Source organism: Drosophila serrata, unplaced genomic scaffold (genome assembly GCF_035046125.1).
Source record: "Drosophila serrata isolate PLE 108 unplaced genomic scaffold, ASM3504612v1 contig_302, whole genome shotgun sequence".
Taxonomy (NCBI): Eukaryota; Metazoa; Arthropoda; class Insecta; order Diptera; family Drosophilidae; genus Drosophila; species Drosophila serrata.
This window is the reverse complement of record NW_028257200.1, coordinates 504,605-530,600: the sequence shown is the minus strand read 5'-3', so window position 1 is coordinate 530,600 and position 25,996 is coordinate 504,605. Positions and strand designations below refer to the sequence as shown.

Below are 25,996 nucleotides of genomic sequence, written 5' to 3'. Positions count from 1 at the left end.
ATGCCACATTTAACAATTTTTGAAAGAACCTTTACACTACGCCTAGCGGGTCATCATGGCCTAAAGATTAAGTTGTAGTTTGAGGGAGAATTAAATTAGTTTATAAATGTTACTTAGAATATATCATATGATATTTAATATTAAAATACATTAAAGAAATCGTTAGTTATATTAAAAACAAGGTTTGCTGTAGTTAAATATAAAGGAAGAAGATATAATACATCAACTAAAGTTAGCTCCTTGTAAACACACCTTATTTAATCTTTATTGTCTTTGCCTTATATAATCGAATTTATCATACCTTAAAATCTAATTTATTATCTATTTAAAAGAGTATGTATTGCATTTTAAATACTACAACTACAAGTACATATACATTATCACTATCTGAAGATTAAGTCATCAAAAGCGCAGCTTAAATCAATTCTTGACAGCTTCGTTCAGGTATCCCTTCCATCGGCCTTTGTCCCCGCTCAAGTGCCGCCTTTAAACGCTTTGTTGTCAGGTTCTCAAGAGCTTTGTGTTCTTTTTTTACCTGTATTCCTGTCCCTCTTTTCCGACGGGGTTCGCTTTTATCTTAATTACAAAAAATGTCATGGAATAAAAGGAGTAATTTGCAATGCGGAAATGCGACAGTTGCGACGTCTATGAAGTTCACTCGGTTTACTTCTTTCCACATAAGTTTAAGGATGGAAGAGCGTAAAAACTTATACAAACCTTAAATAAATATACTGAAAAATACTTGGAAATAAAAATTAACACATGAATTATATGAAATTAATATAGTAAACATATAATAAAGATTATATATATTTATGTCAATTCCAATCAAAGGAAACTCTTGCATAAAAAACTGTTGTATTCTTTTTCATAGATTTACAATTTAATATAAAAAATTGTAAGTTTGTACTCAAATTTTGTTCACAACTGTATAAACATAGGTTCTCACACACATACATATATCCCCCTCCATCCGGGTTCCTTTTAATCGTTAAATGCAATTGCAGCGGCTTTGCTTGCTCACGGCTTCCAGGTGAAGTGTCGCTGAGCAACGAAAAGGATACTTCCACCTCCTGTTTGCTGTCTTTTGGCGCTATGTCGACCTGTCACTTGACTATTTTATGCTGTGGACTCCACTCATGTTTGGTGTTAACTACCAGGAATCCTGTAGAGAGACAGTGGAAAGAACTTTCAAGTTTCGTATTAAAAACAAGAAAAGAAAACACATTCATTAATTCGATAATAATCATTAATTTTATATGACAAATTTGTTTCACAAATCAAAATTTAACAAACTCATAACTTAGTCAAAAAAGCTTTAATTTTGATTCGAAAAGCTTTCCTATGCTAGTTTTTATTAGGTTAACATATCTGTATACTTTAATTAAAAATTTTAGTTTTTGATACTTTTTAAAAATTTTAACGATATAACCCCTTATACAAAGGGGAAAATTGGGAAAAATTTGGGAAAATTTGAATTTTTTTTTGTCCTGACATACCTAGAACGACTCGGCTTTTGATGCTGATCAAGAATATATATGATTTATAGGTCGGAAATTATTCTTTTAGTATACAAAATATATATTTATATGTAAAATTCAGACATATTTAAGCTCTCAAAATCAGGCACAAAAATATGATATATTGAAAGAAAGTTTATAAGTTAACCATTTATTTATTTCACAAAGGTATAATAATAATTAAAACGATTATATTATCATTATATCAATAATATCATTAAAATTGTATTAAAAGAAAAATGAATTCAAATCAGTATTATTAAATATATAAGTCTCCTGCCTAAATTGTTTAAAGGTAAGGTAATAAATTTCTTAAGTTAGTATCACTAAATGATAGTTTTATAATATTATAATATTATAATATAGCTCTGTATATAAGTTTTCTACCACTGTAATCCCTGACCAAGTTGAGCATTCCTTTTAAATTTTTAATTCTTTCATATCTCGCGTGGAGTTCATGTTTGGGCTTTTGGCTCTCTGCTCCGCCAGCTGCCAAGTGTAATTACACTAAACAGCAAACAAAATGATAATTATTATTGCATGTCCTTGTTGTACGGAAGCTTAAGCACCCCAAAGTTGGTTTTACGGAGATGCAACTCTTGATTCTATTGTTTCTCGGCTAATTCCTTGCCCGAAACGAAAATAGAAAAACAGTTGCAGTATTTAATCAAAAATAAATACGCAACCAAGGACAAATGAACACACAACCAAAAATAAATAAAGAAACAACAACAACAACAAAATAACAAACGGCGTACAACGCTTAAATAAACAAAGTTGCAATTTCTGTGCAACAAAAGAAAATAGTGAGCGTAAATGGGAAAATGCGTGTGACGAGGGAGCTCCTGGAAAAATCGAAAATGCATCAGAAATTCAAATGCCACGAGCCAAGCGAAAACCTTCTGTGCCCTCTTACTTCTGGCTATATTTGCACTGAGAGAAATAGAGGGAGGTTTAATATATAGAATTGGATATTTAATATAAAATTATAGAGAAGTATTTCAGAAGAATATGAAGCTATACTGATTGAACTTAAGCTGTTTTAGAACTGTTGATAAGTATTACCTATTACTTACTTAGAATTCAAGCCTTATTATAATATTATAAAATAATATCTTGTTAAAAAATGAAATCAACAATCTTCTTTAATTTCTCCAAATTGTAAAACCATCAATTTTATTACTTCTTCAATTGTTAACTAAGGTTTATTCTTGATTTAATTTAAGTGGTTTTCATTGCTATTTTATTATATCTTTTAAATTTTTTTCAAGTGTCTATATATTTACCAACCTTTTACTATTTGCCAGGTCCTAGCTGGGAATTTTCTCGGTTTCTGGTGAGGGGTTAAGGTTACTTCTATGGGACGACGCTTCGTCCTGATTCTGGTCCTGAGTCTCTGTTTGTCCGCCTCCGGCTGCCTTGAGTTGCTCTTGCGTGTTGCTTTCTGGTTAAGTGAACTGTTTTCTCTTTGTGTTGTCAGAGTTAGGGGATTTTAGTGAAAAAGGGAGGGAGTGGAAAAATTGTGGAAATGGGTGGTAATTGGGGGTTGGGGGGAGGCTATTGGAACTGGGTGGGAGGAAGGTCCTTGTAGCCGCATACTTGTGCGGCGTATTGCGTTCAATTAAAGTTTCCGTGACTGCATCCCAAGACAGGAAGCAGTCGGAGTAATCTCCTATCCTAAGCTGATTGAAAAATCACAATTCCTGGAATTTCAATCTATGTTTTTATTTCTTACTTGCCGGGATTTTGATATTGAGTGGATAAATATATATATAAAAGATATTGAGAAGTGCGGAAATGGAACTTTAATGAATGATTATGTATGAAAGTTTTGGAATAATATCAATAGTTTCAAGATTAAGTATTATGTGATTTTGGCTTTATTTATTCTTTTGAATTCAATATCAATCCTTTAAAAATTGATTACTTCTTACCACGTAATTCTCGACCGCATATTCAGAGTTTTTGGACTGTTTAATTGGTCTTTTCTTAGCAATAAAATCCCATTTTATACTCGAAATCTCTCAGCACATATTTTGCTAGAATAAATATACATATGTGCTTCTTGTTTGTATCTTTGAAATATGTTTTCAATTTGCCATCCTCTTTGTATCCAGATTATCTCAATTGATGCAAATATCCTGCGGTACAGTTGCTCCTCTCCCACTTTTACTCACTTTCCATTACGTTCCATTGCATTTCCTATCCGAGTTTGTTGGAGGCTTTTGTTAGAACCTGATTGGCCGTTTTCCCCATATCACGTATCGATTGCACACTCGATGCAATTGTGTGAGCTTTGTCTGGGCTTAATCGACAGTTAAAAGCGGAAGGATAATTCTGGGAGGAGGGAGAGAGAGATAGAGGGAGGTCCTTGTTTGTCTAACTGAGTGCCATGTTTAGCATATTGCCACAGAGATTGTTCAACAAATTGGTTTACAGTCGAGAACTAAGCTCGATTTGCGGAAACTATACTAAAATGCTCTTTCATTTATGGTATTTATGATGGATATATAGAAGAAGATAGAAGGATTACTTATTTAAAGGTTATTTAATATTTCCTTAGTTAAAATATGATTATAAACATTATAGAATATTTGAAGAGATTCCTAGGCAAAGGTTATATAGTATTTTCTTGGTAAAAGAGTTTGTATTGTTTAAAAACTTTTATTCCGGTTAAAATCATATATTTAAATGCTATATGTACTCCCATTTAGCATTAAATATATTAATATACTTTTAATATTTTTTTGATACTATTCTGTAATTGAAATCATTCCATATTCACTCCCTTTTCCCTTCACAAAACAGTGCATTTACCATTCTGCTATCAATTGAATTTCCCTTCCTCATGTTTGATTTTTGATTGGAACTCACATTAGTTGGTCTTTATGGCTTGACCAATTGTTAATTTATTCGAGCGACATCTGCCAGAAGAGAAAATGGAAATGTAGATCTCTCCCTCTCTTTTTCCCTGCCCAGTGATTTATGTGTACAAATTCGGCCAGGACTTTCCTAGTATCCTGTTTGCAGCTTCCATTGCTCCGTATGCAAATGACAAATGACCCCACCCTCCTCCAACCCTCAGGTAAATCCCCTTAACCCTTTCATTACGTTGCCACATGTACATATAGGCTTACGATTCGCTGCAACCCTTTTTATTATTTTTTTTTTTCTGGGACTGTGACAGTTTTTCCGCCGCTAATCAATGGCACCATTTTCCCTCGATTTTTCACTTAATTTTTATTTGTTTTTTTCCTAGCCGATAACGAAGAGAGGACCAAATACAAAAATAAAAATAACCCAAATGCAATCGTAAGCGTTTCAGCTCATTAAATATGCAAATTATGCAAAAACCACTTGAATGTGTAAACATTTGACAATTCCATTGCCGGATACGATAATGATAACAAACGAAAAGTACAGTACTTTGGAATGATAAGGTTGCACCGGGAAAAAATATAGATTCGTTTTATTAGTCAGGAAAAATGTTAAATATTTATTTATCAACGTTTTATAATTTACGATCATATTTTGTAGTTAGTTTCAAACTACTTAAATCATTTCCCTTTTAAAATGTTTTAAGATCAATGATTTCCCTTAGCTTTTAGCTATTTTAAAGTTGACTTTAATTCTCAAGTATTTTATTATCTTTATCATACAATTTTATTTTATTTCATGTTAAATTCCACCCTCCTTTAAAATGATTTCTCTCCCATCTAATTGCTCTTGGCACGTAAATCCCATTAAAGGCGGACACGCAAACTTGACCAGAGCCCATCATCGTCATTATCATTATCCAATGGAACCCTTGACAGACCTTTGTTCTAATTCAATTTCCTTCCTGGTCACTTTCCTACCGACTGACCGCTGGTCACACGTCAGTCAGGAGAAAAACCAGTTAACCTTTCCAGGTAGAGCTGCTTCTCGGGTTGTAATTTTCCGTTTCCTATATTTCTACGCTCTGCATTCCGCTCCTCTCTCTTATCTATGGTGGGACATCGACTGCGTGTTTCTCTCGTGTAATTGAGACAAATGTTAATTGAAACTGTATTAGATCTAGGTTCTAAAGTCTAGAGACTATTGCGACATGAGGATACTCAGTACTTAGGAATTTATTATAAAGATGTAAGGATTTATACATAAAATATATGAGATTTTGCCAGAAATTTTTAAATATTTCTGGATAAACTAATATATTTAAGAAAGTAAATCCTTTTTAACTCTGTATACTTATTATAAAATAGATAATTATACATACTTACTAAGAATCACTGAATCATTCTCAAAGCAATTTTAGATTTCTCTTTTAAATATTAAATACAGGTAGTGACATCGATTTCTCATCGAATAATAGAAAATCTTGATAGTAAATATAAACGAAAGTAGTGGAAACTGTTCCTTACTACTTAAATTTCAATATTCCCTTCTTATATCCAATTACTGGGTACCTTATACACCGGAATGTGAATTACTAGGGTGTGTGTGTGTGTCCAGCGTGCAATATTGAACAGTTTTTTGATTGACATTATCGCGTGGGTGTGATAGTTAAAAGAGCACTAGATAGTTGTACCGATCTGATGGATAGATCGCAGACAGTTGTTGTCGGGTTCAGGAAATACCTGGAACTTGCACACATGTCGATCGAAGCGGGACCAACCCTTAAACCCAACCTCAATTCAAGACCAACCCAAACCTCTGTGTTCTGTGGAAAATTTGCCTGCGAAACCCCTTTGCCTTTGTCCTCGTTTGAAAATTTTTCAATATGCATGCAATTTGGAAAAATTTTGCATGCTCCCGGCAAAAAATAATGAAAATCATAATTAAATTATTAGGCACGTTCCAACCCGATCTGATTTTTTGGTCCATTGTTTACCTTTCTCCACACTTTCAGTGTGTGGAAATGTTTTGTCATAAATTTGCATTGCACAATGCGGGGCTGGGACTCCCGAAATCGGAGTCTATAAATTTGTCACGGAACAAAGAATTTGCGAATTTTCTTTCTTTGCGCTTTGGGAAAATTATATAGATTTTGATTCCTTGACATTTTTTTCAGGGGAGCAGCAATGGAAAAATAGATTTGTCGCCTGTCATAATCATAATTTTTGGTATTTTAGTGCGGGGCGTGGTCGTCTGACATTTCCAGGGGGTTAAATGAACAGCTGCTGACCTTGCAAATAATTTTTGCAGATATGCTTAATTATAAGGGGTTATCCAGGGGGTAAAGTCGGTCAGGAAAATATGTTCTTAGAGGTTAAAATACCTTACTATTTTATAAAATTTAGAGCAAGCTCAGGAAAGTGTTTAAATTATATTGAAAGTAATTTTTTATTATTTACAATTTGGGTACTTCTTTTGGGTTTCATTTTAATGAACTATTATTAGTTTAAATTTGTTAAAACATTTGTCAACTAAATTAAATGAAGCGCAACTTCACCTGCCCATGTTATTTCTTCATTAACTCTACACTCTTTCTCCACATTTCGAATTATCTTGGATCTTACCTTACCTTATGCTAATTTGTAACCCAATAAGCGTATTCACTTTACTTAACTGATAATCGGTAGGGGTAAAAGCCAATAAAATTGAAAACACTTCATTAGCTGACCACTAAAAACTACAAAACCGAAACGCCGCCAAAATAGACATTTGTTACAGCTCTTTATTATTATATAAAGGTGGAGAAACCACTCACAAATTGGTTGAAACTGTTTCGGAAATGGTATCCCAAGATGATGTGGGTGGGAAAAGTGTAGCGAGTGGCCAATAAATTTTCAATTTAGTTCAAAGCTCTGTTGACACTTTTATGTGACATTTGCGGCTCCAATTCCATTTCCAATTCCGATTCGGAATCCGCATCCGAGGTAGCTTCGCTTTTGATTTAGCCCCTCATAAATATTCCCTCCATCTCTGGCCATCGAATGATTATGCTTCGGCTTGTATCGCCGTATATAACCATAATACCATAATAATCAAATTAAAAACACTCACCGAATGCAATCAAAATTGCATAAATTACATTCGGTTCGCTCACTATCAAAATAACCCAAATAAGAGTTATGCGCTTATATTTTTTGGCTTATAAACACTGTTACCCTACTATCGGGAGGTGAGATTAATTGATTGGACTTATCGAAATGGAATATATTAAAAAGGGTATGAAGTATAAGTTCACAAGATTAATTTGAGGAATATTAAAAATGGTGTTAAGTTGTGTTCAAATGTTTAAGTAAATATTGACATTGATAACTCTAAGTGTTATTTATTTTAGTTGAAAGATTTAGGATAGTGTTTAAGCTTAGAGATTCAATGATCTATTAATCTAATGAAATATCAAAAATTTATTGAAATAACATATATTTTTTTTATGTAATTTATGAAATGTATGGAATATTAAAAACACTGCTAAGTTGTTTCTAAATGTTAAAGTAATTATTGACATGGTATTTATTTTATCTGTATTAATACTTAAAGATTTCTTTAATTTAATCAAATTAAATTGGAAAAATGTGTTAAAATAATGAGTTACAATAAATAATTAATTTATAAATAATAAGTATGTACCTGCTTTAAAATCAATTATATTATATTAAGGTATTTCTTTATTCGTTCTTCGCTATATTTTTGTTTTATACCATTTCCTCTGTAAAAAACTCATATTTTAATGACGCGTGCTGGCAATTTGATGACGATGCTGGCGGTACAGCTCGCAACGTGATGTCAGCAACTGAAACTCTAAGCAACATTGCAACGTGGAAACAACATTGGCTACATTGCCGTCCAGCTTGGCCAGAGACAACATCAGCGGCCCACGCACAACAGGAAGCCTTTTTGGCCATCCAAAAAGACACGCACATACTATATATCCTGCAATTACAGTTAAGGATCGAATAATAGTAACACATTTAATGAAATTATTAATATATTTTAAAAAGTTATTAGATACAGAATTTATTACACAAAAGCTTGTAAAAGCATTTTCTTGTAGCTAATAATCTAGGTCAAAATTCAACCAATTTTAGGGAATTTAGGAACATTTCTATAAGTAATATAAGTATTCTCTAGTACAGTTTATATACTTAATATTTTATTTAAAATTATATTGAAAGATATACAATTTTTTACGGAAGTGCTATTATTCCAACCTTAGTTATATATCGCTTTTAAGCCTTACTTTGATCCAATCTCTGGTCTCTGTTCAGGTGGAATAGAAAATAATGTTCATAAAAAACATACAAAGCAGCAACAACTCTATGACTACTTTCGGTGTTAGTTGTTTGTTGTTGTCTGTTTTAGTTTATTTATTTTATTTATTTCTCTATTTCTGTTTATTTTTGCATCTGTTTTTTTATTTTGCTTACAAGCGCTTGTTGTGTTCAATGTTTGTTGTTGGGTCAGCAAACACAGTTCGCTGGTGATGGTGTTGTGCTATGTTTTGGCAGCAATTAATCGACATTAAAATTTATAACACCGGCATAATTAATGGTCCGCTAATATGCCATAAAATTAGTTACTTAGCAGCCAAGCGGCGTGTTCAATTAAGGATTTTCGCTTGTGTTTGTGTGTACTCGAGCGGTGTTTTCCCGATGGCATAAATCAAAATGCTTATCACGCGCTCTCTGGACTCTAGACTCTCCCCACACCGAAAGAAAAAAAAACCCGCCCGCCTTCAAAAGATATTTCCCAGCTTGATTCCTAATTGCCAGGAAAATTCGCCTTGATTGGCGCGTAATTGTATAACTTGTGCGACTTTAACCGGCTAGCCCCAAGACACAGTATTCCTGTTCACCTTCCCCATTCTGGCAAAAGGTCAACAGGAAGTGCCATAATTTGCCATATTGTTGTCCGACCAAGAAAAGACATGCCTCAGGGTAATGGTAGACAAAACATAAAAAGAAATCGAGTTGCAGACACCCTTTAAATTTGTAGGTAAAGATTGGGAAAAATAGCCAGGAAATAAGGGGTACTTATAGGGTTCAACTTCCTGACTGCAAATGAGGCTACTTTCTTAGATACTTTCTTAAAAGTTTCCCTTAAAAAATATGTTTTTTGCATGATTTTATTAATAAAATCTATCAATTACAATAAAAAACACCTCTTTTAATATTATTAAATATAAAATATAAAGTTTCTTAAAGATGTTACAACTCGAATTGCAATTTAATGCTACCCTTTGGATATATATTTCTTGAAAAATCTCTTGGGCAGTTGTGTTTTCCGCTTCGTCTTTTGCTTTCAAATGTCATGCATTGGGAAATGTGATGCGGGACTTGGCCTGGGGACGTCACTCAGGAGTCAATAAGGAGTCACCTCCCTGGCTCCGGAGGAAGTTTCGTCGTGCTCCAAAGGCTGCCTCCCATCCATTTTGATGTTTATTGTACTCGATCCCAGACGGCATCGCTTCATCTTTCCATCTCAAATCTCGCATCTGCCATCTACTTTTGAACTGACCTTTTGGCTCTGTGAAAATTGCATGGAAAATGCGAAAAGTCGTTGCTGGAGTTGGGTGGGGAGTGTGTTGGGGGATTCACTGTTGAAAATGCCTTCATCATCGTCATCATCATGATCTTTCCCTTCCCTCTCCCCATGTTTATGCTTTTTGTTGTTTGACTTTTTGAATTTGTTAAAGCCAATATGATTTATGTTAATGCTAATGGCAAAATGTCAAGTGTTGCCCACGGAACATCTTCGATTTCTGATGTTGCCTCTCTGTTTATTTTTTTTGTAGTTTCAGCTTTCTAAATAACAACATTTAATTGGGCTTTAATGTTTTTAGGGAAACAAGCCATGTCTTAACAAGTAAATGCTTTATGGTTAACTAATAGCAAACCTTATAAAGCCATTAAAAATAAACAAATGAAGGAAGTTGTTAGGATATAGAAAGGAAAATGAAATTAGGTAACTAGGAATTTAATTGATAAAGATCATATATTTTCCATCTACAAATATGATGTCTTTAAATATACTTCTGGGGTATTTATCTTTTGAAAAATGTTATTTATAGACTCTAATTTCTTTTTGCAAGTAATGAAGCTTCAAATGAGTAGCTTCCTTTAATATTCTGCAATTACCCAAACCCAAACCCATTTTCATTCCCTCTCTCAGTGACCTCAAAGAGTTTTTCCTCACATTGCAAATAGAACCTGCTGAGGAACCACGTTCTTCCCTTGGAGGCCACTTCCATTCCGTTGGGGTTACCGAGGTGCCAGGCAATTATTTATTTATATTTTCCAGACTTCAGAACTCAAGGCTGGCTGCCGACCGTGTGTGTGTCTGCATGTTCTATGTAATGGCCTGATAAATTTGTTTATTTTTCACCCAAAAATAAACCAAAGTCGTAGACTGGGTTACCTTTCATATTTTGAATGCTTTGCGAGACTGCATTTTGATTAAGTAGAAAATTTAATTTGTTAACATTTGAACTGGAGTAGAGCTACTCCCAGTTACTTTTCGGACAGCAACGCATAAATCAAATTCCCATTGACAGCATTTATTTTATTTTGGTTTTTGTTTGGATTTGTTTTTTCTACAATTTTCAAAGTGATAAGTCGAGTCTGGGGGCGGCCCGAAGGCAGTTTATCAAAATAGTTGTCAGTTACTTAGTTTGTTGCCTATCCGCAGAATGCGTGTGTTTACCTGCTTTTTTTTTTGTGCGTATCTGGGCGACTTCAACTTCAACTCTGTTGCAATTAAGAGAAATTTGCCGGCTAAGAGACATAAATAGAAATTAAAAGCGCAATGCGAATGATATTACACCATTAAATGCGCCATTTAAGTGCAAGACGAGCGGCGGGTCCCGTCTGCGATTTAATTACAGCAAATTGCCAAGATGTTTCGACATGGCTCGGCGGGACTCGTTGTTCAGGGGAGTCGGCTAAAATGTGTTAATCCAATTTGTGTGCCATTAGATGACCCACATTGGAACTGGGCAAATGGGCAACCGGACAAGTGGCCGGTAAATGGGAAGCGGAGATGCACAGATGGATGGTTGGTTCGTTGGTTGGTTAGATGGCCAAGGTAATTGCACTGAACACCGGACTATTGGCAATGTCAAGGTAACCAGTTTTTATTACACACCTGGTAACACGTCTGGCATAATTGGTAATGATATTGTGACAGTGGTTAAGTGAAGTGCAACTGGGAAAAGTAAGGGAATTTGATTTAAAAGTGTTGGTAATATGAGAAATTGATAAAAAAAAAAGAGGTTGTTATAGATAACATATAGTTCAAAATGTACTTTAGAAAATCTTTTCTAAAATATATGTATAGCTTACAGCTTGATTAATTACATGTTCTTCAATAAATGACACATCTTCTTAGATCTTTAAATAGTAATATTTAAGATTGTACTTTAAAAAATATTTTAAAATCAATCGAAAAGCTTACAGCTTGATTAATCATATAATCTTCATTTAATTACTCATTTTTTTGTTATTAAAAATACTTAAAATATTCAGAAAATGATCCCTATTCGTTGTTTTAATTTCCATTTCCCTACAATATTTTTCCCATATGCCTCAGAGTTCATTCTCACTGCAGGATGTCCGTTCTTTTCAACTAGAATTTCATAATTTCTAGTGAAAATGCTCCCATCTCCAGGCCCAGGGCACTTGACTTGATTGATTGCCAACTCAGTGACTGCCAGTCGAAAGCAATTTCCACTTGAGCTGAGCTCACGGGAGAGATGGCAGCGTTCTCCTAGGCAATCCGTAAGTACGTGTATCTGTCTCTAAGCCCGTTGTTGTTCCATATGTGGGTCGGTTGAATCGCCGACAAAGTCAGGGCAAATTTACAAAGATATATACATACATATATGTATATTTTTGCATGTGTCTGGCATATTACACTGCAAGACTTGGGTGTGGGGTTATGACAACATTGGCCAGGGTTGTGTCAGGCAGATGATCGATTGGGTTTGTTAATTTCAAAAGCGATTACAAGGGAACTCTGGGAACTGGTCACTCAACTAAGCTGGAAATTTATAGTACATAACAGAGAGTTAATGAGGGAATTATGAAGTTGATAACTTATTATTTGAAGCATTTAAGTTATATATATTATTTTAAACATAGGTCTTGTCTAAGTTACTCAACTTTACTTGTTTTTCAGGGTATTTGACAACATGTTTCGTGTTTTTCCTTTGTTTTTATCAATTTTTTTTCCATTACTTTGACTGAAGCAGATGTCGTTGGCATATAAGTCTGACTTCCCCCTAAAGCTACAAGCCTCACCCCCATTACCTCCAACTTTTGGGCCTCTTAGAAGTGGCGACGGGTAAATGACTCCAATTTGATTTGTTTGGGTTGCCCGGGTCTCTTGCCATTGATGCTTGTTTGTGTTGAATTAAATCGCTTTTTCGACTCGAAGCTGTCTAGTCAGTGAGCTGGCTCCCAGGCGCCCAATCTGACATATATATATATATGTATATATATATATATAGAAACACAGATATGCCTGGGTTGCATTGTATAAATTGTAAATTGTCTTTATCAATTTGAAGTGCTAGGCGGATTATTTATGCAACTTGCCATGAATATTTTCATAGATAAAGTGCGTGGCTAAATTCGCTGGTTCTCTATGTGTCTCAGCTGCATTTGTGAGTTTCGAATCTCAAGTTTTTTTTGGGTCACTTTGGGCTTAAATTACGCACCATACAACACCCATGGGCAAGAGATTGTCGACCGTTGAAATATTTAAAATGCCGCAGTGCTGACAACTTCATTTTTGGAAGTGGAAGTGTTGTTAGATACTGTGAGTATTATTGGGCGGGAAGTGGTAAATCAAGAGACTGAATTAATATGGGATTAACCTCATTTATATTTTAGCACTATATAATATTGTATACTTAATTTAAAAGGTATTTAATTTACATGAGTTACAGTTCTTACTTTAAGAACGCATTTCAGTTGGTTACCTTTATTGGATGCTACTTTATTTACAATTTAAATATCTTTAGTTTATTTTAAATCTTTCTTTTTATATTAATCTTAAATCCTTAACTATTTTTACTTTCTGTTTACTAATCAAACATCTCAATATCGATCTAGGAAATAACGAAATTAGGGCCAACAAAGCAGGGGGATTAAAACAGGAAGCTGCCCACACAATGCGCAATCAGCAAGGACCTCCCTTATCCTTCGACCTTGTCCTCCCCCTACTCTAACCGCTCTAATTGCACTTCCTTTGTTTGTGTGTACAGAATTGTTATTTGTTGCAGGGGCGTGAGTTTTTGGACAGTAATCAGGATTTTGCTGTCCATCTATGGGTCACCTCTCTCTAGCCACAGTAGAATTCGATTCCTGTCCAAATGAGAATCGAACTCATAGTAATCGCTTTATAATGCCAAGCTGCCGCAAAAATGTTGTGCAAAAATATCGACAGCTGGCCCTGAAGGATCTGATCTGAGAGGAGGCATCCCTCATTTCAGGATCAAATCAAATGAAGCGCATCTAAGCCTTTTCCTGCTACTGTCCCATAAAAATGTCCCAGCATTTTTGTGGATTTTTTTCTTTTTTTTTACGCTCTGTAATTTGGCACTCACTGAAATTGCTTCATTTTGAACTTTCACTTTGTTTACGACTCGATTTTAATTAATTTTTATTATTTTTTATCCCAAAAAAAGAGGTCGGGTATCGGTTTTTACCCCTTTTTTCGACTGCTTTCACTAAACACTTTTGACATATTTATGGTTGGGACTTCTGCGGGTTTCGTTTTTGGGGGTTACAAAGGGTTGATTTTTGGTATAGAATCGAATGCAGTTTGCACTTGATAACTCACATTCGGAAAATGTGTTGAAGGCACAAAAGGGAAAGATACCCTAAATCCAAGGTAATAATTTCGCAGATCAATTTATTTTCTCCATAGAAAGTATTGTACTTTTTTGTCTCATATTTTTTTTGTTAGAGGGGTCAGAGGCAATCATAATTTCATATTTACTTTGCGAAATTAGGTTTGTTTTATTTTTTGCCGGAATTGTGTGTGTATGTTTGTTGGGGATGTGTGTGATTTTGGGTGTAAAAAATAAGGAATTTTGGTTTAATGTTTAGGGGAACTTCTTCCTTGGTAATTTTGATTAAGTTAGCTTAATAATGTAGATAAAAATCTGTGGAAAAATCTAGATAATGAAATATTTGAGATTTCAGAAAATTCAATATGAATTTCATTGAGGTATATGTAATGTAAATTGAGTGTTAATTTGATTTTCTAAACGTTTTTAAGTAACCGTATTTAAAAACCAATTTTAATGAGCTCCTAATATGTTTCATTAACTTTTATTTAAGGTTATAATTGTTATCATAGTTATTTAATATTAAATTGAATGCAAGGATCGAAATACAAGTATTAAATTTAGCAATTTCATCATTAATTAAAATCATTAAGAAAGTGTAAATATTACATTAGTTATTGCATACTTCTTTTGGTTTTTCTACTATTGTTATTATATTAGGTTTATTATATTAAAAGGTATTATCTAAAATATATATAATTCTATACTTTTTTCTTTACTTTCTGTACAAATAACTTAAGCGTTTATATTATAATTACAATATTCAAATATTTCATCTTAAATCTCTAGAATTTTATACTTATTTCAGAATTTTCTCACTCCAAAATATACTTTCATAACAAAATTGTTTAGTAATGACCCTTAGGTGCTGTCCTTTGTCACCTCCTTTCCTGTCCTTCCACTTGAGATCCTGTCAAATATCGTACAACAATGCCAACCTGTTTGGTGTACTCCTCGAGTCCATTGCCACTGTGTTTTGACTGTACTTCTGTTGGCAGCTGCCTCGCCCAAAATCGCTTCGATGGGCACTTTCCCTCGATGACAAACTATAAAGACTATGTTAAAATTGCAGCGGCTACTTGAAAATGGGGGACGGGGCGTGAAATTTGGTACCTACATAGATATCTGCCTATCTATCTTTTTATTCAACCGAACGACATTTGCACGTGCAACGACTGTCAAGATAATGACATTTGACATATTTGAGCCACGCGTTTCACAGTTTGGAATCGCTTACGAATGACGAATGTGTTGTTGTGCCATCGCAACGACACTCTCAAGTACAGTGCAGCTCCTGTGGCAGGATGGCATAAGAGGAGAACTGGCAGGATTTTCACTTCACGCAGGCGCACAAACTGTCACGGGCAATTTGTCACAAATCAAAACGAAGGCAGACTTGTGTCCGGAAGTGAGCCCAAAAAAAGGAAAGAAAAAGGGGTGACTGACTATGCATCCGGGGGCTACGCAGGCGCGCAAGCGCTGCTACAGATACAGATACTGTATCTTTTGATGGGCGTTGTGTAATCCATCAAATGGCATTCGGCACGCTACGCTTTCCGCAGACGAAGCGTGTCAGAGGAACGCCTACCAGCTGGATAGATACGACCAGAAATCATCCTTTTTACACCAAGAAAAAATAGTACTTAAAAAAGACTAAAGATTTCTTGTAAATTTTCTTAAAAGCAAGAAGCGAGGTTTAAAGCTTATATATAAGTCAAAGTGAACTGCAGTATAATGTGTATAATAATTATAAAATTTGATTTGAATAGTTTTTATTAAAATTAAATGAATATAATGGCCTGTCTTCCCTCCTCAATAAATACTAATATATATATCTGCTTGTTATATGATGTTAAAAATATTTTTTAAAAAACTGTCATTAATTTTTCTCTGTGCATACCATCCATCCCAAGTTACAGTTCAAATTGCTCGTAAAATTTCGTAGCTCGTGCCATTAAAATCATCGACCTGAAGACTCCTTCCTGATTTTGTTGTGACACAATGCAAGAGGTTTAGGAGTGGGTTTTATGCGCTCGTAACTTGCCCTAATTAAATGCAATTAGTCGGGTCGACCGACCATCTGCTGGCAGGACATTTTCTCAATTAGCCAGAAAAATGCATAAAAAAATGTTATATATATTTTGTAAGTGTCACAAAAAAATATATAAAAGGAAATCATAAAACTGAAATTTCAGTTACTTTATGTGATTTTATTCAGAAGGGTTTTTCCTACCACCACTTTGATTTGATTTTTTTCCCCCTTCCATTAAATTTTCCATGCAAAATAACAAAGAATTTTCTTCTATAGCATTTTTTAATGCATTTTTTATGAATATTTTGGTATGTTACACGCCTAATGACAGTTGATGTTTAATGGGGAACACACCCCGAGGCCCAAGCACATAAATCAAGCAATGCCATTGCCCAGATCTCCATGTGTGCCTATATATATGTATATATACATATATATATATTTAAATATATATACACTATTCGAAGTCAAAGACGCATTTTTGCCGCCTCATTGCAGACCTTGACTTGCCTTTAGCTGAAAGAAGAGAACCCGCCTTGTCGTCACCTGAGGTGAGCCTCACCTTTTAATTAATTAGCAGCTACCTACGGAGGGGCGGAGGTTACACATTTGTTTACTCCCACCTTCAGATTTGTGGCCTTAATTCCTTTTGCATAATTAGTCAGAGGATGCACCCCGAAATAATGACTCACGTGCAATGGCATAATGTGTTCGTTCCACCCACGTGCTGGCTCAAGGTTACTCTAAACAAATGAACTCAAGTAACCCACGGACTCTGGACCAGATTTGGTTAAGAAGAAAACCCACCTTGATTGGGATAGGGAATAGAGAATGGCAAAAGAACTACTTTGTAAAAGTCTTCTCTGCCATTCCAGTGAAAACTGGTTTCTATTCTGATGAATAAAAGAATTTCAAGTCTAAGGAAAAGAAACTGAAAGCAAAACCAGATTGATTTAGTGTGTTAAGAGCACTTAAGTGGCTCATAATGATGGTAATAAAATTAAATGTGTTGCCTTAAAATAAAACTAAACAGGCAAAGAAATGTAACTCAATTAAATTGGATTGCAAATTGATTAGGAATTGTGATTCAATTAATATGGGAGTTTTTATGAGAGGTTCTGGTAGCATAAACTATTTAACTATTTATTTTTTAATTGCCTTAAATTACATAACCCACTTTAAAGACCTTTTCCTCCGACTGATAAAAGTTTACTGGCAGCAAAAAAAGAAATATACATAGTTATAATGATGGTAAAATAAAACTAAACTAATTGTGATTCAATTAACATGGTAGCATAAACTATTTAACTATTTATTTTTTAATTGGCTTAAAGTACCTTACCCACTTTAAAGATCTCTCCTCCGACTGATAAAAGTTTACTGGCAGCAAAAAAAAGAAATATACATAGCTATTGAGCTCAATCAATCTCCCAGCACTTTGCATCTCCATTAAAGTCCATTTCCCTTCTCCACCAGCTACCAAAATATTTGCCAAAAGGAAAAACCAACTTGCTGGGCAAACACACACACAACTTGAGACTTTTCTAGCCGAATGGAATGGAAATTGGGAAATTCGTATGGCAGGCACGTTCAGGAGATATGTACGTATGGAATAGAAAGCACTATATAGAAGTTCAATGGTGCCGAGCATATTTACTTGCGGCTGCCAGGTCATAATTGGCCGAAAATTTCCATTTGTGCGAATTTCCAATTAATGAAGCATTAAAAATTCGCAAACACAAAAGATTGCGCTGAGCTACCGCAGAGATAATAAAAGGAAGGGAAAGTTGATTGCAATCTGTAAACTGTCCCCTGATTAAGGATCATCCCAGTTGATGATGCCATTCTATTGCGAATATATATATATTATAGATTGCATATATAGAGCACTCTACTTCCCTGACAACGGGGGGTTGCAAATGTGTTTTACGAAAAATGAAAACCAAAATTCGGTTTGCAGATTTTCGATTTGTGGAGTGAGATACCGTTCACGCTCGAAGGAATTCTCGACAAGCTGCATAATGAACTAGAATGGGTGCGAGTAGGCGAATGTCTGCACAGGGGAAAAACATGAAAATTGCTTAATAACTAGGTTTTTTTTTGCATATAAAAAATCAGTGTTAATATGACCTTGAAAGTATGGGAAAAATAAACTTAAATTACATTTTGTGTGCTATTAACCCTTCTTTAATATTTTATCATATATTTTAAATCAAACATACAACTAATTCTTAAAATATACCTTAAAGTCTATATACTTTTTCCCTGTGTTTTTTCTATAAACGAATATATCAATTTATACAAAAAAAAACTTATTTAAACGATCCATTCTCCCCTGTCAGAGAACGCCGATCCAAAGCTATATCTCTCTGAAATCATTAGAAGCCGTAAACGTGGGAGCCGCAACCGCCGGCCATATATCAATCTTCGATCTCAAACTCAATCTCTGTAGGAATATCTATCCAATCCGAAAAATTAAAAAACCTCAAAAGTCCAAGCCCAAGACCCGTGCCACTGCACTGGCGGCAAAAACCAAAAAACCGATTCGACTTAAATGAAATTGGTGCAATTTTGATTGATTTATAATTGAATGTGAATTGTTGATAAGATTATGATAAACGACATTCACAACCACGGCTATTGGGGAGCGCAAACTATAAAAAGAAAATAAAAATAAAAATTATGTGAAAAATCGAAAACAGGTTAACCCACTGTAGCCCCCCCCCTTCCCAAAAGGGGGTCCACTCCATTCGATCGTCCATCGCTGGCGTCGGCGGCATTGCCAATTTGATGGCATTCGCTTCTCGTTTGTCGCCAGTCAAAGAAAAAAAATATATGTATATATACCCACAAAATCAGCAAGAGGAAATTGAGCTGCGATTGGTTATAAGTCGAACATAAGATACTCTAACTTTAATGAAATTCTAAAACTTCAAAGTAATAGATTCTTAATACTTGGTGTATTTATTTGAAAGTATGAATGCGATTGTTAACTTAAATAAAAAACATAGAGTTAAACAAAATTCTATCTACTTATGCTTATCAAATTTAAATATAAAATCAAAACATGATTCTTTCTTGAAAATAATAGTCAAAACTTAAAAAAAAATATTTTTGGATTGGGAATACATAAATTGTTATTTAAAATGTATAATTAAATGTAATAAAACAATTATATTTCCAAAATAATATAATTTAATTCTAAAGAACACTAGGAACCCTTCACCACATTAAGCGTTTTCGTTGTCTTACAATTCTCAATGGGTTCTAGCTGTAAATGGAACTGTGAAGGATCCAGGAAAGGTGCGAAATATCTATATAGGTCTTTAATCATTTAAAAGTGTTTCGCAAAAATTAATATGTAAGAGATTTAATAAATTATAAATTAATGATTTTAAAAAAAGGTTTCAGTATAATATTTTATATAAATAAATGTATATATAATAGTATAGATACTATAAAAATGAATATATACATATATAAAAGTATATATTTTCCCTTTTATACATTTATTTATTTATATACTAACTAATATTTCAAAAGAAAATATAATGTCTTTTGAAATATTAGTCTTTAGTAGTTTAAAGTTTAGTCTTTAAACTTTAAACATATTAAACACCTTTTACACTTATTTCCCAAAAACCAATTCGCAGCTCCTTGAAAATTCATAGTGTATTCTCGTAAAAATAAGTATCGGCGTCGAATTGGTCTCAAATGCATAATTTTTGTTTCATATCGATGGCGATTTGCATTTTTTGTGGCTTTTGTGGCTGGCTTTATGCATAATAAAATCAATAAACGCACATTGGAAACTGCATATCAATGCGGAGTTCGATTCGTATCGGTTTTGGCTTCAATTTTCAAAAAATTTCAATCGCTTGGCACAGTGCTCGACAAAAGTCTTGTTTTTTTGAAGGCGACATTTAATTGCCAGGTCTTGGTATGGCGGATTTAGTGCGTGAAGCTGTAATTTTTTTTGTCACTAGGAAATGCACGTTGATGTGAGTTAAGAGCCGAAATGCAGGCCGAGCTTAATTTAAACAGGAAATTATGAATGTTGACTGCAATTTGTTTATGCAGCTGCTGATTCGAGGCGCCCCCCTGTGTCTCTCTCTTTACCCACTTCAATGACTGAGCAAGATTGGCCGAAAAGTATGGGCCGATAAAGTTAATTTACTTGGCCATTTGCCGTCAGTGTCTTGTGTGTGTATTGTGTGTGTTTTTGTCTCTTGTTTTGATGGCGAATATTTCATGCTACTTGTGAGTAGCAGTCGGTGAAGTCAAAAGGTGCCTCCGATCAATGTCTGTCATGCATCATTAGCAAACCGATCTGGGGTTCTATATATATTCGAACTTCTACTTATTGTCTACAAGCCTCTGCACTCGGTATGATTAGTCATGTGCGTCGCCTGTGAGTGTGCCGACAGATGTCCTGATCCATTCTTGGCTATATAATATTGTATAGGAACAATAGGAAAATAGCATTCGCTAGCTAGGGAGGGGGGCCTGGGTGAAGGTTATTAGTCATTGATATGCGCTTTTGTGGACCGCACCTACAAGCTGCCTTTGGGTTCTGGATCTTAATATGGCTATGGATATGGGCCTGGCCAACTCTCTTTGTTTGGGACTCAATTTCGCAGTTGTCAGTCTATTAACAAAGGTGTTGGCATGAGCTAGGGGGTTCCTTGTGAAAAATTATTAAGGGTTACCTAGGGGAGAAATAAGAAAATTATGGTATCTATCAATCTATTAGCAGCTGTAGATTTTTGGGTTTTAATTATAAACTTATCCTAAGCAAACTTCTTTAAAATAAGGCTTGATTTTTATAGATTAATAATAAAACAACATTTCTTGTATGTTTATTTATTATTATATATATACATTTGCAAATTCTAATATTTAGTAACAAGTATGTTTACCCATTATCCTTTATAAATGAATCATAAAAAAACCTTTCTGGTTTATTTTATTTATTAAAATATATTTCCTTTGTGAATTTAAGTTACTTACTAACAAGTATGTGAATGCTTTCCCCATTAATCATGCAATAATCCCCAAATCATCATTAAATTTCATATAATTCGCTTTGGTATTTTGACATCCATCGTTATACTGGCTAATTCCATTACTTTTTCCAACCAAACGATGCCACACAGTGAACACTCATTAGGCACACGCCAAAAACAAGCTGCGAATCATTCACCCCAGACACTTTTTTCTCTCTCAAACATTTCCCCCAGGATGACCACTTTGTTCAACTATCGCCAGCTAATGCCCCATAGTCCATCCAGTCCAACAATCTCTTGGCCAATTAATTACCCCGTGAAACAAAAAAAAAAAAAGAAAAGTCTGTAAATCATTTTGAACTTGACATTCGTTTGCGAGGCGAATGCAAAATGCACACACAAGTCCACATGGACTCCAGGTGAGGTAATTAACGGGGGGCCCGAGTCTACAAATAAAATCGGAAAGGTGTCGCCTGATCTTTGTAAATTTATGCTAACAAAAACTGGACATAGTCGGAGAAGTCAGAAAAACTATATTGGCCGAGCAACCAAAATGATTTAATGAGCATTTATGCAAATGATTTCGAGGCAAATGGGTCTTCTTCTCCTGCTGTTAGACTCGTTGTTATCCTTTAAGCGTCCTGTATGTGTCCGCACAGCTCGTAAATCATTCACAATGTGTGTTTGCATATGTCCACCAAGGGGTGAGAGAGCCCTCCTCAGGCACAGAAAAAAATATATAGTCAGGGACCAAAGTCCAGAGAGAGAAAAGCCGAAAGGCAAACCCAAAAACCTACAAAACCCTACAAAAACCATTGAGGTACGGGGCCGATGACACTTTCAGCTGCAATCAGGCGTAAAAAGATGCTGCCCAAAAAGCAATTTTCACTTTTGGTTTTTCGGTTTTTGTTTGCGATTTTCCTTTTTGCCAACCGATGGGCATTGATACGAACAGAGGAGTCTGGGAGAAGGGAAGGGTCCTGAGGTGGGTCTACCATCATCAATACTGCAACAATGCGACACAATTTCGGCATTTCAGTTTGATTTAGGTGAAAGCCCATGAGCAGAGTAACGACTATGGGATTACCATTAAATTTGGAAAACTTATTTTCTGTTTAGACATGTTTTTAGAAGTAAATGTAACTTAAAAAGGCCTAAACAAAAGTTAAATTGATGTATATTAGGACCTTATTGAAATCTTAAATTACCTATTATTAAATTGATAATGATAATGAGCTCTCTTTAAACTCAAGCTAAACTTTGGTATATTATGATTTAATCTAACTCTTTATATACTTATTATTAAATTGATACAAAAATATATGATATATTTTATCATATCATTTTAATAACATTAAACCTAACACTCATTGAGGTTCTAAATATATTTTTTTTCTGAAGTTTCTTAAGTGAAACACTCCCTCAGTCTGTAAATATATCTTTATCCAAATTTTTTTCCCTGAATAACCTTTACCATTTTCCGAATATACTCGGTTTCCTCTCCATCTAATAGGTATACTGTCTGGTCCGATCCATGGATGAATGGTCAGACACCCAGGCCGCAGTGACAAATTCACAAGAGGCCCTTCCCTTGGGCGACATCTCCCTTCTCTTGCCTTCCCCTACCAAAAACCTGTCTTTAGTCTGTCTCTGTGTTTATGCGGTTGCCTTTTGGCTGCTTATTGATTTTGGTCAAGTTTTGCCTTCGTGCCTGCGGTCAGGCCAAGGAGTGAAATCAATTGGAAAATGCGCTTAATGATTTTCCAAGATTTGTGCTCTTGCTCTAATGGCTCGAGCTAAACTGTACCTTGGGCAATAGATTGCACAGGAATCTGGGCGACACACACTTACACACACCCATTTCCTGTGAAACTATAGCAACTGTCTGAAGGGGAGACTTTAAGCATAATAATAATAACAATAATAATGGGCAGATGGGTGCTATAAGGCAGCCAAGGGTTAAGGGGTTGTGCCAGTCTGATAGAGGATATATTCTGGGTGCTGGCACAATTATGTCAACTTCTTGAACTGCTCCTTGAAGTGCCGATAAAGTTCACCTTTTTTTCCAGGGGCGGAAGTGTGCGCCGCTTGCAATTTGAAAACGATCAAGCGTAACGCGGCACTGTAATTATTATGGGTGCTCAGGAAGGACGACGGTTCACCACGGGATATTCCAAGGGGTGATGGGTGCTCCTTAGGTCAGTCTTCTGTCAGGATCTTTAAGGATACGGGTAGATAAGTATCGAGGGAATGCAACTGTGCACAAAAGCGCTGCACTTGGGGTGTTTTATTGCAACAGAAAATATGATATTGCAATATTTTAGTATTGTATTATATTGTAAACCTTTGTAAAATGGGAGCTCCCACTGTGATCTTTCGTTATAACTACAAAATGTTAGAAAGGATGTAAAAGATATTATAGAATTTAATAAAAAAGGATTTAAGCAAAGATTGATTCAAAGATTTCATATTTCTATTTAGGTTTTAAGGTTTAATGTTCATGGAAGCTTTAAGTACTTGCAGTTTCTTTATGAAATTAATATATCGGCAACGAAAAACGTGACTAATTTATCTAAGAGATTCTATTAAGTTCAGTTTTTTCTATAATATAATAGCTAACCTCTTTAATTTTAAGATTTAGAAGTACCTAACCTTTAAGAACTCCCACTCTATTCACCTTATTACCTTGCCCACCCAAATGTTAACCATTTTAAGTACTTTAACTTCCCTTTACAAACCTCTCTTATCCATTAACCCCCACAAAGAGCCACAAAATTCAATTGGAAAATTTTCAATTAATATGATGGCCATATGCCCTGCCGGGCAGAGATAACACAACATTCTAATGCCTTTGCATATGGTCCATAGGCCAAAAAGCTGCCTGAACTGGGCCCATACTGAATAGGCCATTTCCATTGAGTACATTAACAATATTGCCCCAAGTGACCCAACTCAAGGAGAGCAAAGGGTTCACAGCCTCCCCGAAAAAGGGCACTAAACATGGAAATTATGCGTGTCCATACGAGTTTTTGGCTTCCATTCTCTCTCTCTTAATGGGAAGTCAAGGTGAAAAAAGCTTTTAATGGCTGTAAAGAGAATGAGTTTTTGCTGGTTTTAAATTTCCGTTTAAACTGTTTTTCCAGGGCGTTTTTCCGGCACGCTTCCCAGAATATCAGGCTTCGCACCTTTTTTATCCCCTCTCCTAATCATTTAGCGATGAAAGTTGCAGATTCGCGAAAGACGATTAATATCACTTAATTAAGGTGAAAATGTAGATGCCTGACAGCTGTCAAATGTGTATGAAACGTATCAAATGGCATACAAAAAAATAAGTAGTAAAATACAGGAAATCAAATATCATTTTTTTATCCCTATTTCGGGTGGTTTTTTCTCGTCGTCTTTCATCCTTTGCCCAATTGCCCAATGCCTGGATTAGGGATTGTGCCGAAAACATACATTAATAGCCGCTTGGTACGGGAACAATGACAGCAATCAAATCGCATTTGCCGTTATGCCAAAAGCTGATTTTTGATGGCAATCAATCAGAAAAGTGCCCCGAAAAAAAGATCGAATCGAGAGAATGCGGATTCGCTTTTCGGGATTGTTTTCCCTTGTTTTCTGGGGTGAAATCAAAGCGCATTTAACTTTTGTGGTTGTGCAGATATTCTTGCAGAGAGAGTTTTGCACAATCTGCCATTGTCACAGCCCCTAAGCGAGCATTTTCCATTTTCCAATGGCCTGTCAGCGAATGTACGCGATTTGGAGTTGGATTGGAAAATTCAAGCTTGCATCTCGGATTTCTGAGGGGAGTAGAATGGTGGCTCCCCTTGGGCCAAATGCCATTTAATTCCGCCTCGACAAGTGGGATGGCCTCTTCTGCAGTTTTTTTGGGGAGGAGTATTCTGGAGATAAAAGTTTAGGAATATAGGATAAACTAGGGGGAAGTATACGATTTTAGAGGACATTAATATGTTTATTTTTAAGCTAAACTGTTTATATTTTTATGTAATATTTCAAGGAATGTCCTTCTCTTTAAATATTTTATGGGAACAAAGATTTGTAATAAATCTATAAATTGAAATTAGTTATGATATTTAGTAAATTATATTTGATAATTCTTTAATTCAGACAATTAAAACAAAGTGAGTTCATTGAAAAATTTACCGGATATAGATAGAGATAGTAATGTTTCTGATACCAAGTTTAGGGTATAATAGTTTTAATCAAAAATTTGCAAAGCATTGAGAAAGCCTTTTAAATATATATTCTTGATCTACTAATGTATGTTTAAATAATTGTCCTACTCTTTCCAAATGTTTAAGTACTTCAGTCATTAAAGTAGCATACCTTTAATTATTTATAGTAGATTTAAATATGCAGAGATATAATTCAAATACAAATCAGCACATTAAAAACATTAAAACAGCATTCATTTCTTTATTTATATTAGATTTTGATAGGCATAAATATTAATTTAATAAAACGCAGCACAGAAATGCTTTCCAAATTTAATTAAATCGATTTTATGAGCCCTTTACTTTCGATTTAATTAATCCATTGCACTATGCAAGGGTATTATATGCGTCGGCTTCCTGAATTCAGTTTCCTTTCATCTTTGACTATGCCTTGCATTCAGCTGAACCTTTGTGATAAC

At 34.8% G+C, this 25,996-nt stretch overlaps 1 protein-coding gene across 1 annotated transcript in view; it reads left to right on the top strand.

Moving 5' to 3' along the window:
- RapGAP1 (Rap GTPase activating protein 1) overlaps positions 1-25,996 on the top strand; it is a 181,261-nt gene that overhangs the window by 8,582 nt on the left and 146,683 nt on the right. The gene's annotated exons all lie outside the window — the stretch shown is intronic.